The 16,835-nt window shown below is 43.1% G+C and overlaps 1 pseudogene across 1 annotated transcript in view; it reads right to left on the minus strand.

Annotated features, from left to right (window-relative positions):
- The window catches only part of LOC311223295 (dynamin-1-like), a 78,424-nt pseudogene extending 62,066 nt beyond the window's left edge, over positions 1-16,358 (minus strand). The window contains exon 1 of the transcript in view: positions 16,198-16,358. The product of the transcript in view is annotated as a dynamin-1-like (transcript). The remainder of the gene's footprint in view (positions 1-16,197) is intronic.
- Positions 16,359-16,835: the final 477 nt, after the last annotated feature.

A 16,835-nucleotide genomic window follows, 5' to 3' on the forward strand; every position in this document is an offset into this window, starting at 1 on the left:
CGGAGCTTGAGGAATGTCATTGGGAGAAATCAAGTCACCTGACGTTGTAACGCGTTTTGATTGGTTCCGCAGCAACGCCCCTTTTCACAAACGTAGGTCGTTTTTATCTTATCAACACATTAATTTTCATAAAGATATGACCCAAAAACCGTTGCCAACAAACGGAAATGTGTTATTATAGTATATTATGTAGTTCATATTACAATAACATATACTCTCTAAAACCAGATCAATCATTTCATTAACGGAAGCCTCTAGCAACCTTCGGCCCACCGTCTATATCTACACAATAAGAACTGTGTGGACTCGTGGGGCTGCTCACAAAACTCACTATGGGCACTGGTAATAAAGATAAGATTCATAGGGAGATACGAGGCAATCCAATTATCTATAACTCTATCAGAGTGTGGCGACAGATTACCATCTACACAGGGAGAGGAGACCTAAGATCATTGCTAATACCAATCTCTAGCAACCATGAATTTGGACCTGGGCGCAGTTCGGCCATCTTTAAGACCTGGCACTCACTAGGGCTTTGTGTATTGGGGATCTGTTTAGGGATGGTGTGTTGATGTCGTTTCAGCAACTGCAAACACAATTTAACCTCCCAAGAGAATTTTTTTTTGGTTTCTTGCAAATACGACATTTTATTAACTCACTACAGCTGCCAACGCCAATGGGCTCCCTTTACAGTAAAACAGAGAACTTCTTATCCAACTGTAGTAAGGTATCACATTTCATCTCAGCGTTTTACTCACTGCTGTACTCAGGGGCGTAGCTGGGGGGGTAGATTAGGATGATTCTAAGGGCCCAGCACTGGGGGGGGGCCCAGAGAACACTATTATTATCTTTTTATTAATATGGTTTTATTATTATCCTAAAGTAAGTTAATGTAGATGACTCAATAGTATAATTGCCTGTATTAAAAGAAAAACGTCACAAAAGAAACAAACAGGTGCTTTTTTAAGTTTCCATAGATTGTGACTCCCCCTGCATTTCTCTAACAATGGTTTGATCTACTGCCTCACGAGTCCCTCCCACCCACAACAGTCCTGAGCATGCCTGTCGGCTGAGTGAGTTTGTCACGGTGTGTGTAAAGACGGTCTGTCATTGGTGGTGGTGGCACCGTGGCAGGCAGACCTTTCATGTAAGTTACAATGCTCAATACAATAAAACACATTTATAATCATCATCTTCTCTTAATTTTCGCTGCTTTGAATTACAGGTCACAGTCTTTATGTTAGCTAGCTCAGCTGTTAGCTAACGGTGTTGTCAAGATCCAGACCTCTCTCTCTCTCTCTCTCTCTCTCTCTCTCTCTCTCTCTCTCTCTCTCTCTCTCTCTCTCTCTCTCTCTCTCTCTCTCTCTCTCTCTCTTCCTTGCTACCTCTGATTACAGATGTGCAAACAGCTGCCACTCCTTGTCTCATCAACTCACAACTATAATTTTCCTTCAAGCATTTACTTTCATATTTTCCATCATATACCACTTTCTGATTTCATTTTATTGGAAAGAAAATAATGATAATAAAATAAGAATAAAGTACTTATATCTGCGTTTACAGATGCCAGCCTTCAAGTATCTTAAGGTACAACTACCTGAAATGAAAATAAAAGAGAAGAATGCATTATAGAATGATAGAAGATAAATTATGATAGAAGCCCATCTCCTACTGTAACTAACCTGCACACTGTATATATATGTGTGTGTGTGTGTGTGTGTGTGTGTGTGTGTGTGTGTGTGTGTGTGTGTGTGTGTGTGTGTGTGTGTGTGTGTGTGTGTGTGTGTGTGTGTGTGTGTGTGTGTGTGTGTGTGTGTGTGTGTGTGTGTGTGTGTGTGTGTGTGTGTGTGTGTGTGTGTAGCCAGCTAACCAGGTAGAACATGGCAGAAAAAAGAAAAAATCATGTATTCAAACCAGTTCAGTGTATTCCTAAGTGTATTGCTCTCCTGTGTAGAATGATGTGGTGACTGCAGACTCAGGGAGGAGGCAGAGGAAGTGAGAAAGAGACCCAAGAGTTACAGGTAATGGGATATCAGACAGCTTAAAGTGTAGGATAACATCCCTAGTAAAAAAAAAATGCTATAGGAATCTCTATACGTTTCTGGAACCCTTTAAAGCAGGGGTAGGCAACCCTAGGCACGCGTGCCTGCATAGGCACGCGGGGGCATTTGCATAGGCACAGGGGGCAGCACTAAAAAAAAAGAAAAAAAATATTATTACATTTTTTTTTTTTTTTTTTTTTTTTTTTGCTTTGAAATATTATAGTGAACTATTTTGCACTGTTGTCGCATTTATCTTGTTGAAATCCTCCCACAGGTTCTTTTTACTTCCACATATTTAATTGAGACCCTTTATTTGTTTATTATTTCAATTTAGCTGGAAATACATTGCTACATCATTCAGTAACATTTGCAGAGCCTTATAACAAAAACATTATTACGGTCACCATTGTGACCAGTGGGATTAATCAACAAATTGTATTATTTATTTTTCTATTTCATTGAACATTGCACATGTTAAAAGCCATTTTTTTACTCAAAATGTGAGTATTACCAAGACAACTTGTGTTCTTAAAACAATGACAATAAACAGTTTTATTAGGTTGAAATAATGTGGTTGTGTACTTATTTTTCTGTTAATTTATTATGGATTGAAAACTGAAAACCTTAATGCACAGTAACTGAACTCAATATTTTTAAGTTCTGGTAACTAATAATTTTTTTTTTACAGTGTAGTCTTGCGATCAATCAAAACTTATTTACACGATATACCTCACATTCACCCTCCATTCACATCCTGGTGTTCTCCTGGTGTTCTCCATTAGGCCTGTAGGTGGAGCTATGACAGCACACGTACAGTACACACACCGATGGTGTGTGATGTGTCCAAAAATGAATGGGCAAATGTGAGTGAAATGGTCGCACTGTATGCAGCTGTTTGTCTGCATTGCATTCCCCCCCCCCCAACTCAGATTTAGGGTTGATACAACCATCATAATAATATTGTTAATAATAACAATAACAATAATGATGTAATAATGTAAAAATTATCATTAAAAAGACCTGATTATGAGAAGAAAAAAATTACGATGCATGGAATATTGTTGAGGCACACTAGTTACAACAACTATATTTCAAACAGGCACTCCATGTCAAAAAGGTTGCTGACCCCTGCTTTAAAGCAATCCTTTAGGATCCCATAGGATTTTGAGACAGTTCTGTGCTCTATATTGCAGGAAATTGCACGTACAGGTGTTCATTAAATTAAAAACATTCTGCCATGGAGGTGGTCGTGCCGGACCACTCCAAACCACCCCTTGCCTGCCAGTTACTAATCTTGCACCCCCACTTTCAACTATAACTAGGCGGCACAGCAGCGCACCAGCAGCTTGCAGCTTGAACAGACGGACAGACTATTGCATTGGTTCATTCATTGAAGATGAACGCAATGCGACATCCTTTACTAGGCTCACCACCAACAGTTCAGGTGCTGAACTGCTGATCCGAATGTATAGGTAAAAAACATATTATGCGTTTTCATTAGGGATGTCCGATATTATCAGCCGACCGATATTATCGGCCGATATCGGCAGTAAAATGTGATATCGGAAAATATCGGTATCGGTTTAAAACAAACAAAAAACAATAACAATATTTGTTATATATATCCAGTGAAATGATTAGTTACCTGAAATTATTCAGTTTTTTTGGACGGGGAAACCCTGCATATATCGGTATCGGTTGATATCGGTTGATATCGGTATCGGAATTAAGAGTTGGACAATATCGGAATATCGGTATCGGTAAAAAAGCCAATATCGAGCATCCCTAGTTTTCATCAATAAATACATGGCCAAAAATGTTCGCTCTCGCGCTGACGCGCACTCGCTTACTTTAGGGGCCCATAAGTCTATTCTTTCAGGGGGCCCAGAATCTACAGCTACGCCCCTGGCTGTACTCACTGGACTCACAGGAGTTACCATCCCTCCGCAAATGGGAAGAGATTTTAACAGTGAATATATTGAAGACGACTGGCAGGAGGCCATTGACTCAGTTAAAAATGTTTATACTTGTAACAGACTAAGAGAAACACAATATAAAATTCTTCACAGATTACACATCACACTGTGTTACTAAACAAAATGGGCCGTTCAATATCTCCATTATGTTCGAAATGTCAAACAGATCTGGGCACCTACTATCACTACTTTTGGGAATGTAAGTGTATATCCAGGTTCTGGGGCCAAGTGGCACGTGAGTTGAGCGACATTTTCAAGGTGAAAATAAAGAAGGATCCGGGAGCTTTTTTACTGGGACTCCCATCAAAGGAAATTAATTTGACACCCTTACAATTCAAACTATTTGATAAACTTCTGCTTTCAGCCCGGAAATGCATTCTGATAAACTGGATTAAGGATAGGCCTCCATCCATACAGATGTGGTACAGAGAGATCTTCGGTGTGCTACCCCATGAAAGACTCTGTGCAATGCATAGAGGCAACAACGCTTCCTTTCAGGATGTGTGGGCCCCACTATTGGACTACTTTCCTGCTACAATTTCTCAGATCCTTCTAAAGGCCCAATGCCCCCATTGTATGGACAGACTTTGGATAGAAAAAAATAATATATGTATATATATGTATGCTACATGTGAATGGGCTCGAGGCAAGTGCAGTACTGTGCAGTGCCTGTCTGGGTTAGATTTCCTTTTTTGCTTGTTTTTCTTTTTGATCTGTTTTTGCTGGCATATGATGTGGATGACGGCATAGATGAACTGGAGGAACCCCCCCCCCCCCCCCCCCCCCCCTTCTGTCCAATGTGTGTTTTGTAATGTAAGTAACTGTATGTGAAAAATCTTTTAAAAAACCAATAAAAATATCAAAAGAGAGAATAATAATAAGGGGCTGGGTCACAGCCCCAACGTTCTAAACTAGAATAATAAGAAGAGGACGGGTCACAGCCCCAACGTTCTAACTAGAATAATAAGAAGAGGACGGGTCACAGCCCCAACGTTCTAAACTAGAATAATAAGAAGAGGATGAGTCACAGCCCCAACGTTCTAAACTAGAATAATAAGAAGAGGACGGGTCACAGCCCCAATGTTCTAAACTAGAATAATAAGAAGAGGATGGGTCACAGCCCCAACGTTCTAAACTAGAATAATAATAAGGGGCTGGGTCACAGCCCCAACGTTCTAAACTAGAATAATAAGAAGAGGATGGGTCACAGCCCCAACGTTCTAAACTAGAATAATAAGAAGAGGACGGGTCACAGCCCCAATGTTCTAAACTAGAATAATAAGAAGAGGATGGTCACAGCCCCAACGTTCTAAACTATAATAATAATAAGAGGATGGGTCACAACCACAACGTTCTAAACTAGAATAATATTAAGAGAATGGGTCACAGCCCCAACGTCCTAAACATATAATAATAATAATAATAATAATAATAATAATAATAATAATAATAATAATAATAATAATAATAATAATAATAATAATAATAATAATAATAATAATAATAATAATAATAATAATAATAATAATAATAATAATAATAATAATAATATTATAATAATAATAATAATAATAATAATAATAATAATAATAATAATAATAATAATAATAATAATAATAATAATAATAATAATAATAATAATAATAATAATAATAATAATAATAATAATAATAATAATAATAATAATAATAATAATAATAATAATAATAATAATAATAATAATAAGAGAATGGGTCACAGCCTCAACATTCTCACTGAAGTCATTCAGCACTGGGAAGAAATGTTTGCACATTTCTATGACGATACTGACCCATCCTCTTCTTATAATGCAAGGTTTTTTACAGGAAGACCTGGAAAAATCATGAAAACGTGTGTATCAAGTTCTCACTCAGGAAAGGAACGTTAGCGTAGTATTGCTATCTACTGTATGATTCTATACTAGATAAAAAAAACTGAGGAGAGGAACGTTAGTGTATAGCCTTGCTAGCTACTGATCGCAATGCCTCTTTTTGGGGGAAATCAACTCAAGGAATAAACAGGGATTAGACAGCGTTTGTTCATAAACTAAAACTTTAGGACAAAACGCAGATATCAATCACACCAAATACTATCAAGGTCTAGAAATAATCATTACCTAGTTTTAGGTCACTTGGAGATTCATAAACGTACTATTAAATGTCCAGGTAGGGAAATAAGGAAATATGCTGCAGCTGACCGGGGAAATACCACAGAGAAGACTGAAGGAACCTGTGTTGACCTACCTAAATAATGTGCTCTCAATTATACTTGAGTGATCGACTTGACCAATGAGATGTGTCAGAGTGAACACCTTTCTGTACATGTTAATGTGGGCGTGTCAATAAAGAACAGACTTTCTCTTTGAGTTTGGTTTCCAATCGAGCAACACCGACGTTTATCGTGTCTGATTTCCTCTGTCCTATCTACGGTCTAGCACTGGGTATTTATGCAAGAACTGCATACAGACCAGGCTGCAGAAACAAATTAGTGGGGGGGCATAAAATGTTCTCGGGGGGGCACAATGGTTTTTCAACACAGGTTCCCTTTTATACGTTTCAGCTGGGACAACTGCGCTGTGGCTTGCTTGGCGCTGCCCACGGTGCTGAACTAAACAGCAGAGAGGCCATTGAAAAATCTAATTTCTCTCTATAACATTCACTTATACAAAAACAGACTGAACGGATATATATAACAGACCTGCTGGGGCAGCGGACTGAGAGCAGGGGACACAAACAGGCTGGATAAGATAGCGTGGTTGGGGTGGAGCTGGACTCTAGCGAGGGTGGCGGAGAGGAGGAACCTTGCTAAGCTCCAGGCCATCAGGGAAAACCCCTCCCACCCACTACACACAGACTTGGCTGACAGGAGGAGCATGTTATAGGCTCACACTACCTAAATGCAGCACTGAACGGCACAGGAAGTCCTTCATTCCGACAGCCATCAGACTTTATACAATGCATCACTGTGCCTCACTGCATCACTGAGCACAGTGACAGTTACCATCTTCCTGGACTCTTAGTTTTTAAACAGCACTGTGCAATATTACACCTACTGTAGACTTCAGTATATTTTTACTGTATTTATTTACTGTATCTTTTATTCTATTTTTATTCTATTTAATTTTATTCTAGGCCATTTGTTTTGTTATTCTTATTCGTCACTTGTTCTGTCTAAATGTTTAATGTTGAGTGATTTGCAGTGTCAAATTTCCCTCAGGATAATACATTTCTATTCTATTCTATTCTATATCTTTGAAAAGTCTCCATTTATTCAACACTTCTGAATTCACTGACAAACTGAACGGAACTGACAAAAATAAGTGCATAAAAAAGCAAACAAAATTCCTCCACAGGCTACTCACCATCATTAGTAGAGCGGCAAGTGGCGTTTGGGGACAGAGTGAAATCTTCTTAAAACACTGTCCCTCCACTCATTCCTGAACTTTTTTGTTAAGTCCTTCTCAAATGCCAACTGATTAAATTGGCCTTGCGTCGATGAAGCATACTAAGGCGATGTTCTGCAAAGACGTTCTTGAGGGTAGAAAACGAATTCTCACAGAGTGCCGTGCTAGCTTCAGTAGTGTTGTTGTTGACATCAGTGCCCACTAGGGCTGTCCCCGACTAAGGATTTGGATAGTCGACTTTGATTGACCAAAATTAATAATTTTCTATTTTTTATTTTTTTACCAGGGTGGGCACAGCTGACTCAGTGGGCGAGCCAGGCCCCCTAATGCCCGCCCATGGCGCCGGGTCTGACTGCATACAAACCTATTCTGCTAACAATCTGCCTGAAAATGGATCAAATTTAACAACAATGTATGGTTCTATACTAGATTAAAAACTGAGATTTCCATCAGTATATGACCCAATTTGACCTTACAACCTCTATAATCCTCCAATAGTGTTGGACAGTAATGTGTTTACCAGTGACCGATCCGATTACTTCACTCTCACACGTGGGACACACCAGGGTTGCCCTCTTTCCCCCCTGCTGTTCGCCCTGGCAATCGAACCGCTCTCTATCACACTGAGGTCCTCTTCTTTGTTTGAGGGTGTTGTACGTGGGGGAAACCGAGCACAAACTTCTTCTATATGCGGATGATCTGCTACTGTTCATAACTAATCCTTCTTCTGGTATCCCAGCCATTGTATATATCCTGGACAATTTTAGCTCATTCACGGGGTACAAATTAAATCTTCAAAAGAGTGAATGTTACCCCATTAATAACTCTGCCCTGAATTTACAACACTCAGACCTGCCCTTTAGGCTGCGGTTACATTATAGCCAAAACGATTCATTTCATTTAGCTTTTCAGAACGCTGCGTATTGGCAGGCAAGTTAGACGTCGTTTTGTCTCGTGAGCACCGAGTGATGTATACATGTAGTACAATGCCAAAGCAGTAGGTGGCGATGTAGCTCAAACATGAAAGCCATTTTCAACCAATCAGAAAGGTTGAACGCGTCACTCCACGTCCTGCTCAGTCAAAACAGAAAACCACCATCTTTAAATACCTCGCGTGAGCCATTTAGCAACATAGCATTTATTTTTCAGCAAGAAACAAAGTGCAATAAACAAAAAAGGATACATTCACAGTGTGTTCTGCCTCATTTGTTGATGAAACAAAACCAACATCAACACAATTTACCACCAAGAGCGGAGAGTTTAGTCTCACAAAAAGATAGCTGATGTTGTTAGCTACATGCTAATGTGTATCCCATTTATATAGTTAGCATTGAGGCTATCGAGGCTATCGTACATTAACGTAGTAACGTTAACGGATTTAAGAGATTGCAGAATGGGTACACTACAATACGGCTCAATACAAACAATTGTTAAGGGGATGCAGACTGTTGTAGTTTGGAATGATCTAATAATTATGGCGAAATTAAAAGCAAGTACAAAATCAATCTCTGACGGTGTCTGGGAGGATGGAGTCAAATGGTTATCCATCTGCTCCGTTATAAAGCACATGAATAAGCAATCTGAGGAGGATGCAGCTGATAACCTGTATCGCCTCCCCATATGGCCGGTTGGTGTCGGGAGACAGCAAATTATATTAATTATAGCGCAATATTGCAAGTGACTCCCAGAAATAGTTCTGATGTTTGGACTAATGGACGGAGTCGAGGTCCAGCCAGGGGAGAATTTGGCGTCGGTCTCTACTGGGCATGGGCGCTGGGCCTGAACGGCTCCGTATCTGGCTTGCGCAAATTACATGGCACTGTTGTCGGGGAGTTTTCAAAACAAAAACACGGCGTTACCCTTTAACTTGGACATGCAAACGAAATAATTCGGAAATGAAACGTTGTAAGTGTAACCATGGCCTAAATTTAGCATGTCCGGCTTTAAATACCTTGGAATCAACGTTACCCGTTCAATATCTGGCTTGTTCTCTGCTTACTTTGCCGCCCTAGTCTCCAAGACCAAATCTGACCTTCAGAGATGGAGTAGTCTCCCACTCTCGTTGATTGGCAGAGTGAACAGCATAAAAATGAACATTCTACCCAAATTTCTCTATCTGTTTCAAATATCCCTCTATTCCTGTCCCAAAACTTCTTTAAGACACTTGACCAAATGATAGGCTCTTCTTTATGGGGCAACAAAACACCCAGAATCTCCAAAGCTCTCCTTCAGAGATGCAAGCTAAATGGGGGCGTTGCACTGCCCATTTTCCGCCTTTATTACTGGTCTGCACACATTCACAAGGTAAACTACTGGCTTGAGTCTCCTAACACTCCCTGGTGTAGGTTAGAGTCTCGCTACTGCTCTTCATCTTCCCTGCCTGCCCTTATCTATTCTTCTCTGCCTTTTAAACCTATAGCCAGTTTACAGATAGCCCAGTGGTTCTTAACACTTTAAGGATTTGGCAGCAAGACGCCATTTTAAGTTCTGTTCTGCATCCATCATGATCCCAATATGTAAAAACCATCTGTCGTCGTCGTCGTTGTACCCCCCCCCCCCCCCCCCCCCCCCCCCATTCTACAGACTCAACTTTTTCTCAGTGGCACAATAAAGGTATTAAGACATTTAAGGACCTATATGTGGATGGGATGTTTTGCAGCTTTTTCTCACTTGTTATCCTCCTTTGAACCCCCCCCCCCCCCCCCCCATCCCATCTTTTTAGATATTTTCAGCTGAGACACTGTACAGCTACCATTTTCCCCATCTTCCCTTTACTCCCCCCCAAACAGCCATGGATTGACCTACTCACTTCAAATACACACAAAGAGCATCTATCTCAAGGATCTATGACCCCCTTATGTCATTAAACGACAGTGGTTTACCAAAGCTAAAACAAAATGGGAACGGGAGCTGGGGATGCAGTTTAATGATGACTGGTGGGATGAGGCCATAGAGAGAATACACACCACTACGTCCTGTGCTCGTCTCAGCCTCATACAACTCAAAGTACTGCATAGAGTTCATTTCTCCAAATCCAGGCTCTCCGAGATATACCCGGAGGTGGAGGATAAATGCAGCAGGTGTTATAATACACCATTGTTACGTTCTGGTTGCTGACTGCTGTCTGGAACCACCCACCATTCTGTCATCTGTCACTTGGCCACTGTCACCTGTCTCCCCTGTCACTTAGTGCTGTCACTTAGGGTTTGGTTCCTGATTGGCTGTCACAGGGGTGTGTGTGGAATGTTAGAATGTGGTGTCTATTTAACCTTCCTATCTTCTGCTTGATATCCGTCAGGTCTTCATTATAGCGTTCGGAGATAACGCGGGCGGTTCCGGTTCTGGACCACCACTAAGCTCCATTATCTTATCCCCTCTTCTTCCTGCCACTCGGCATTGTATCCTAGTATTACTCTTTGTGTTCTTTACTATTAAAACGAACCTGCTTAAGAGTACACCCTCTCCGTCTCTGTGATTGCATACCACAATTGGAACTCACCTACCTCCATCCTGACACACCATACGATCTTAGTCACATGTTCTTTGCGTGTCCAGAACTCCACACCTACTGGAGTGGTATTTTCGACACTTTGTCCACAGTAATTAATTTAGATCTGTTGCCATGTCCACTGATAGCAATCTTTGGAACCCCTACTGAGACACTATCTCTTAACTCTAAACAACAAACAATTATCGCATTTACATCTCTCTTAGCGAGACACATTATATTGTTAGACTGGAAATCCGCCAACAGTCCTTCCATAGCACAATGGCTCAACAGTGTCATGTTCTTTCTCAAACTTGAGAAAATAAAATACACTATCAGGGGTTCAAGTACAAAGTTTTACGGACATATGGCAGCCCTTTATAAGCCATGTTAACGAACTACAGCGTCTGCCTCTCGGTTGATCCTGATGTTCACCTGCTCTCTCAAATATAGTTTTGTGTGCTGGGTTTCTTCCTCCCACATGAACTACACTGCTATTTCTGTCAGGCCTCTCCTTTTTGGGTGAACTGACCTGGTGTCCAAGGGGTCTCTCCTTCCTGCGTGAACTGACCTGCTGGATCTATCGGAGCTCTCCTGTACCTGCCGAGCGGACACTAATTAGATGCTAGATCCCACCCCAGCCACTCCCACTAGTTTAGGATTTAGATGAAGTTTGTGTGTGTGAATGTGTGTGCATGTGTGTATATGGGGGGGGGGGGGGTGCTGGGGGGACTTAGGGGGGTGGGTTACTGGGAGGGCTCAGTTTTTTTATTTTATTATTATTATTATTTTATTTTATTTTTTTCGTATTTCAATGTCAATCTTTATGTATAGTACTGCGCTGGCTACATGATTAGATATAAGATTAGATGGTTAGTAATTATAAGACTGTAGGATTTTCATAAGTACATTACTTACTCAAACAGCCTTCCTATAATAAGCTTTTATAATCCTACATATTATGCAATGAACTAATTTAACCTTTAATATGCTTTAATCCTCCAGGACATGTAGAAATAAACAACCAGATTAAAAAGAGATTTATGGTGACAGACTGATATATAGCAGCACTAAAAACACCACACATACACACAACAGAGACAGGTGCTTATGACTAGAGGAGAGGAGAGCCAGGTGGACAGTGTGGATGGAGGAGAGGAAAGGAGCTGGGAGGGGAGAGGAGAGGAGGAGAGAGGATAAGTGAAGATAAGAGGAGAGGAGAGCCAGGCAACAGTGTGAGGAGAGGATAGGAGAGAGGAAATTAGATGAGAGGAGAGGAGAGGAGAGGAGAGGAGAGGAGAGGAGAGGAGAGGAGAGGAGAGGAGAGGAGAGGAGAGGAGAGGAGAGGAGAGGAGAGGAGAGGAGAGGAGAGGAGAGGGGATAAGTGAAGATAAGAGGAGAGGAGCTGGGAGGGGAGAGGAGAGGAGAGGAGGAGAGAGGATAAGTGAAGATAAGAGGAGAGCCAAGTGGACAGTGTGGATGGAGGAGAGGAGAGGAGCTGGGAGGGGAGAGGAGAGGAGGAGAGAGGATAAGTGAAGATAAGAGGAGAGCCAGGCAACAGTGTGAGGAGAGGATAGGAGAGAGGAAATGAGAGGAGAGGAGAGGAGAGGAGAGGAGAGGAGAGGAGAGGAGAGAGGAAATGAGAGGAGAGGAGAGAGGAAAGGAGAGAAGAGGAGAGGATATGAGAGGAAAGGAGAGGAGATGAGAGAGGAAAGGAGGTGAGATGATATCCTTAGTCTAAACACTGGCCTGTGCCACTAGAAAATAGCATAAAGTTAATTGATACTTATGATATGAGATTAAAGCTCATATCCTGCCAGCAAGAGGTGGTAGACATTAGGGGGTTCCTGCTGCAAAATTGGTTGCAGTTTATCTAGAATTTCATGCTTGTGTTTTGATTTTGTCATGAAGACAGAGAGTGGCAGCCATATAACTGCTTTAGTCGATCACCCAGAGCAGCTGAGGAACCTGATGGAGAGGAACAGTCTAGAAGATGGCATGGCTGACGCCGACTAGATTACAGTGGAATGCGCTTTTTTCAGGCCTACCTAACTCAAGCCTGAAAAATCTTCAACTCGTGCAAAAAGCACCTGCACGGATAGGCCTAGTAACTAAAACTAGATAATGTGATCATATCACACCCATTCTGTCCTCCCTACACTGGCTTCCCATCCAGGCCAGATCGGACTCACTTACAAAATTTTTAATGGGCTTGCACCGCTCTATCTATCCGATCTCATTACACGATACTCGCCTCCTCACGCTCTTCGTTCACAAAATGCGGGGCTCCTATAGATTCATATGGTAAAAAGAAATCCGACAGTCACAGAGCCTTTGCCTACCAGTGGAATAAATTACCCGCCGTCATCGGGGTTTCTGTCGAAGTTTTTAAATCTTCACTCAAGACCCATCTTTTCTTTCACTCCTTCAGCCTACCATGATCCTACCTGGACAGACCCTTAGCTTAGTATGGTTAGTTCAGTTTACGTGCTGGAGTAAGGTAGAGCTGATAGGAATAATCAGGATGTCTGTCTTATAACTCCTATCCATATCTCTCTCTAAGTGATTGTCTTGAGTGACTGTGTGATGATATACAGGTACACAGCCTATATACAATCAGCCCTGGTCCTGCCCATGTTGGGCCTGTCAAGGTGGTGTGATCTGCCCTGCGCTGTCCTCGATGTGGCCTACAGTGTCGATTGCAGCGGCTGGATCTGAGCACCACAGGCGTGTGGTGGATCTGCTCTATGCCGTCCTCAGTTTGGCCTACAGCGTCTAATCGTGCCCGTGTAACGGAGGTACTGCAGTCTATCCACAGTCACGTGGTACAAGTAGTTCGGTGGCTGTGGATGTTAAGCGGTACTGCAAGTAAACTCACTCCCCAGAGGCATCCAAAACTGAGCGCTTAGAGAGGATATCCTTTCTTGGCACAGCGGTCTGTGTTGCTGGCCCCGGTGCGGACGCCCGGGGCTCGACTCCCACTCAAGGCATGGTCGAAGTGTTTGGCAGGTACAGCGTTGTACCGGCTACAGTGGTGCCGTGATACCCGGATGCCCTGGGTGGAGTGAGTTTAGGGGGGTGAGTGTAACGGAGGTACCGCAGTCTATCCACAGTCATGTGGTACAAGTAGTTCGGTGGCTGTGGATGTTAAGCGGTACTGCAAGTAAACTCACTCCCCAGAGGCATCCAAAACTGAGCGCTTAGGGGGGATATCCTTTCTTGGCACAGCGGTTTGTGATGTCGGCCCCGGTGCGGGAGACCGGGGTTCAACTCCCACTCAGGGCAATCCCTTAACAGGGGTCGAATCGGAATTTGAAACACAACGCAGAGCAATACGAGACCGGTTACACTCGCTCTACTTCAACTGGATCTGAGTGGTTATCCTGCCCCCTGGGGAGAGTGCCTTTGGGCCATCATCATATTTTATCATACCAGCACTTGTATTCATTCATGTGCTTTATTGTTCTTATTTCTATTATTTCTTTAGAAATATTTCTTATTAATTCTATAGCTGAATTTCCCTCGGGATAAATAAAGTATTTCTATTCTATTATTATTCATATTTAGTATTTAAGACAAATTATACATACCAATTATTTTCTTATTCTATTATCCATCCTTCTATCATCCATGAATCCAAATTCTGCACATGATTTAAATATTATAATCCGGTCAACTACTTCTCATGACATTATGTACATTATGTATAGTACAGCGCTGGCTACACATCGTGAGGAGAGGAGAGGAGAGGAGAGGAGAGGAGAGGAGAGGAGAGGAGAGGAGAACAGAGAAAATCCAGATGACAGAGCAAAGAGAGAATAGAAAAGGAGAGGAGATAGGAAAGGAGAGAACAGGAGAGGGGAGGAGATGGGGGCCAGGCGATCGCGTGAGGAGAGGAGAGGAGAAGAGAGGCAATGAGAGAATAGAAGAGGAGAGGAGAGCAGAGGAAAGGATGAGATGAGGGCCAGGCGATGCGTGAGGAGGAGAGAGGAGAGGAGGAGAGAGGCCATGAGAGAATAGAAGAGGAGAGGAGGAGAGAGGCCATGAGAGAATAGAAGAGGAGAGCAGAGGAGAGGATGAGATGAGGGCCAGGCGATGCGTGAGGAGGAGAGAGGAGAGGAGGAGAGAGGCCATGAGAGAATAGAAGAGGAGAGGAGGAGAGGAGGAGATGAGGGCCAGGCGATGCGTGAGGAGGAGAGAGGAGAGGAGGAGAGAGGCCATGAGAGAATAGAAGAGGAGAGGAGGAGAGGAGGAGATGAGGGCCAGGCGATGCGTGAGGAGGAGAGAGGAGAGGAGGAGAGAGGCAATGAGAGAATAGAAGAGGAGAGGAGGAGAGAGGCAATGAGAGAATAGAAGAGGAGAGGAGAGCGGGGGGCGATAGAGTGAAGAGAGGAGAGGAGAGGAGAGCAGGCGACAGCATGAGGAGAGGAGAGGAGAGGAGAGCAGGCGACAGCATGAGGAGAGGAAATGAGAGAAGGGAAGAAGAGAGGAGCAGAGAGATGAGTGGAGAGAAGAGCAGAGCGAGGCGACAGCGTGAGGAGTCGTCGTCGTCCCCCCCCCACACACAGGGGCGTAGCTGGGGGGGGAGAGTTTAGGATGATTCCAAGGGCCCAACACTGGGGGGGGGGCCCAAAAAAAAATATATATATATTTTTTTTTTCTTCTAGACATCACTCAGGTGTATTTATTGATGCTCTCATTGATACTATGTTTGTTTCTGAAGTGTGTGTGTGTGTGTGTGTGTGTGTGTGTGTGTGTGTGTGTGTGTGTGTGTGTGTGTGTGTGTGTGTGTGTGTGTGTGTGAGATATATAGAGAGAGAGGGGGGGCTTTGGTAGACTATTGCATTGGTCCATTCATTGAAGATGAACGCAATGTGACATCCTTTACTAGGCTCACCCACCAACAGTGCAGGTGTTGAACTGCTGATCCGAATGTATAGGTAAAAACCATATTATGCGTTTTCATCAATAAATACATGGCCAAATTTTTTTTTCTCGCACGCTCACATTCACTGGGGGCCTACAAATACATTCTTTCATGGGGCCCAGAATCTACAGCTACGCCCCTGCCCACACACACACACATACACACAATTTTACAGTCACCTCCCAATCACAATCACACCGCAGGAGGTCAGGCGGAGATCAGATGTACCGCTACTATGCATGGCCTTTAGTTCTTCAATGACAGCGTCCTGACTCCCCGCCCTACATTATTATTTAATTAATCGTGGACTCAATTCAAGTGAAATTATTGTTACACGAACTCACTTCCCCACGAAATTCTCCAACACGGAGCTCTTCCCGGCGCTCTGCCCGCCAACCACCGCGATCTGCGGCAGGTCCATGTCGGAGTTCTGACCGATGGCCGAGAAGGCATCCTGCATGCGGTTCACCAGCGGGATCAGGTCCTCCATGCCCCGGTTCCCCATCTTTGCTGCTCCGCTGTAGGGTCCCCGGAGAGACTCGGAGGTGATGGAGAGAGGTGGGGAGAAAAGACGAGATGCAGAGAGAGAGAGAGAGCTGTAGAGATATATATAGAGAGAGAGATATTCCACCGCCTTGTCCTCTGCTGTCACGATAGATTTATTTTCCTTTTCCCATAACCGAATAGAATATCCTAGACTAAAATTACAAAACGAATAGATATTTTATTGACCTTTCACCAAACGATATGTCGGTGCATATAGAGCGCTATCCGTCCTCCTCCTCTCCTCTCCTCTCCTCTCTACGGCAGCGGCAGGAGGCGCAGATGGGGGGGGGGGGGGGGGGGTGCTGATGCAGCCAGACTAGCAGGGCTGCCTGATTCAATAGTATGCAACTGCAGAGCCGCAGAGCAGCGATCTCAGGCCCCGCGCTTTCAGGCCCCGCGCTTTCAGGCCTGCTCAGCAGCGCCACCCACCCAATGG

Source organism: Notolepis coatsorum (assembly GCF_963971535.1).
Source record: "Notolepis coatsorum genome assembly, chromosome: 2".
Lineage (NCBI taxonomy): Eukaryota > Metazoa > Chordata > Actinopteri > Aulopiformes > Paralepididae > Notolepis > Notolepis coatsorum.